This window comes from Mastomys coucha, unplaced genomic scaffold (genome assembly GCF_008632895.1).
Source record: "Mastomys coucha isolate ucsf_1 unplaced genomic scaffold, UCSF_Mcou_1 pScaffold3, whole genome shotgun sequence".
NCBI classification, from domain to species: domain Eukaryota; kingdom Metazoa; phylum Chordata; class Mammalia; order Rodentia; family Muridae; genus Mastomys; species Mastomys coucha.
In genome coordinates, this window is record NW_022196909.1 from 17,602,170 (window position 1) to 17,604,672 (window position 2,503).

The 2,503-nt window shown below is 40.1% G+C and overlaps 1 protein-coding gene and 1 long non-coding RNA gene across 3 annotated transcripts in view; both read left to right on the plus strand.

Moving 5' to 3' along the window:
- Man1a1 (mannosidase alpha class 1A member 1) overlaps positions 1 to 2,503 on the plus strand; it is a 177,458-nt gene that overhangs the window by 4,143 nt on the left and 170,812 nt on the right. The gene's annotated exons all lie outside the window — the stretch shown is intronic.
- LOC116075085 overlaps positions 1,777 to 2,503 on the plus strand; it is a 7,100-nt gene continuing 6,373 nt past the window's right edge. Inside the window, exon 1 of the long non-coding RNA XR_004112411.1 lies at positions 1,777 to 2,055. This is a non-coding gene — a long non-coding RNA (uncharacterized LOC116075085). The remainder of the gene's footprint in view (positions 2,056 to 2,503) is intronic.

Genomic DNA, 2,503 nt, shown 5'->3' on the forward strand with positions numbered 1-2,503 from the left:
AATTCCATGCACTTACAAAAACCCTACGAAATCAGCATGATATGCTTCAGTATTTAGTCAAAGGCCAGCAGGACCAGGGGAGAGATGAATTATGATTTTTTCCATTAGAATAGTTCAAAAATAGTCCTTTGTAAACCAAAGGCAATAACTCATGCTATTCTCCTTTTTAAGTTACTTTTTCTTGGCTTTGGACACATATATAACGAATTTTATTGCCCTATTCCCCCCCCCTTACCCTCAATTCAAGCTGGTATAAAGGACCTGATATTTGGTCATGGAGAAGAAAAGTGGTTGATGACATGTTAGACTTGAACTTCCTACATTTAGGTTCTGTTTCCCACACTCTGGGTTACCTGCTGCGGCCCCAGCCCCTTGCCTTGTTTCTGTACGTCCTAGTTGTCTTCATACTTAAGTTCTTTATCGCGCTTGAATGGACTAAAACTTTCACAGTTAAAATTTAGAAGCTATAGGATTGATTTGAGTCAAGCTTTCGCTTTTATACATTTGGTTCGAGAGCCATCTACCCTGTATTATAATGCTGACATAACTGTATTGTTCGTACCACATTGGATTTGGGATAAGTCTCTGTCTTAGGGGAGGTACTCTAAGACAGAGGTAGGCTGCTTTAAAGTAGGGCATTACCTCCACCAAAACGCACTGAGTGAATTCTACTAGTTCCAGTAATGGTGGATTTGATGTAAACTTTCCTCTTCCCACTCCAGATTCCCACAAAATTATCACACCCCTTTTCTGAAACCTCATGAAAACATTTATCCTGGAATTCCCCTGCCTGAGGATATGTGCCAGACGCATATTTATATTTGATCTCCTTACAACTGTACTCAACTGTTATCCTATGGTTTTAAGAAAAACTATTAGAAGTTAAATAGTTTCGTGAGAATTATTGGGAAAAGACTCTACTTCCTTTTACATCATTTTATTTTTTTAAATTAGCAAATTTTTAAAAGATTTGGAGGGGCAGGAGAGTGGAGGAAAGAAACAGCGTACTGCGTGCCTTAGGATGAAGGCCCTCATTTACTTTGAACAATGAATGTTTTCTTTTTTCTTTTTCTGAAGTTAAGGGGCATTCTGAGTGATAGAGGTGACCCTTCTCAGACTGGAGTCCCCCCTACAACCTAAGTTCTGGAGCCTGGAGTTCTGCAGACTGGTCGCCTTGGGTCTGTCACACGAGGCTCTAGGATCTGTCAGCCCTAGGCACAGCTCTTTTAGGTTCTTAAGAGAAGGCATTTCATTCCTGACCTATTTCTTGACACAGAGATATAAAGAAAGATGCGTGTTGATGGCTAATGAGTAAAAAAAAAACACATTTGATTACATTTTACACTAGCACTAGTGGGGTGGTGTGTGTGTGTGTGTTTGTGTGTGTGTGTGTGTGTGTGCTTCAGCACAGTTTACAGTTTATGTTAAATATTAACTATTTGCCCTTTGTCCAAAGATCAGATGTCAGAATAAGTTACCTTGACAAATTGAAAGAAAAAATGCTTTTATTTTGAAGCTTAACATTCCAGGTGAATCTGGCGGGTTTTAGTGTGGAAAAGAACATTTACAATCTAATAAAGCTGTCCTTTGAAGTCCCCGCCCAAGGGGCTAGCATATTTTTTGGGCTGTTTACCTGTTCACTGGCTCCTGCTCCTTGGTGACCCTTATGAAATCGATGCTGGTATGAGTTGCCTCACTCAGAGATCTCAGAGCAAGGGAGCTATAGAGATTTGGAAAGGGTTCTGTCTTCAACAACATAAAAAGGTGAATAAGTCATGATTTCAACAGTGAAAACACTAGAGTGGGTGCTAACTGTTGAAGTTCTATAAGCAGGAAATGATTGTTGAGTAGAAGTGACTCGTCTGAATTGCCTTCAGCTTAATGTGCTGCAAGCCATGCCGTAAGTTCGATAAAGGGAATACCTCGACTTGATCGTCTCAGGCAGCTAAGATTCACACGAAGGAGCTGGGTGGTAGAACTTAGAACTCAGGAAAAACTCTGAAAGGTAGCTTAGCAATATGGACCCTGTGATGAAACCAATGCAGCAGTCCTCAGGTGAGCCATCTTACAGAAATGGATGCTGGGGCCTCACGTGTATAAAAATGCCTATGAGACCTTGACTTCTTTGACTTTACTGCAGAACTTACATACTTGAAATATGTTTCAATCCCTTAATATGTAAATTCCGCACTAAAGGAGGGCTTTCAGTGTGTGTGTCAAGGTCATAATGGAAAGAATATGTACAGATGCCTATGAAGGATGAAGGCTAAAATGTAGAGCAGATTTGATGTGCCCAGAACCTGCCATCCATCCCCCACCCTAACAGGCTTTGAATTTCTTTTATATCATACATAAATATAATATGTTTTGGCTAGCCACAATTGGATCAAAAAGGATTGGTACAATGACCTAAATAGGTAGCACAATGCCTTAAATAGGTACAAAAGGAAGAGAGAAAGAGTCCCTCTAGTAGTTTAAGGAAGACACATAGTTATTTGTGTGT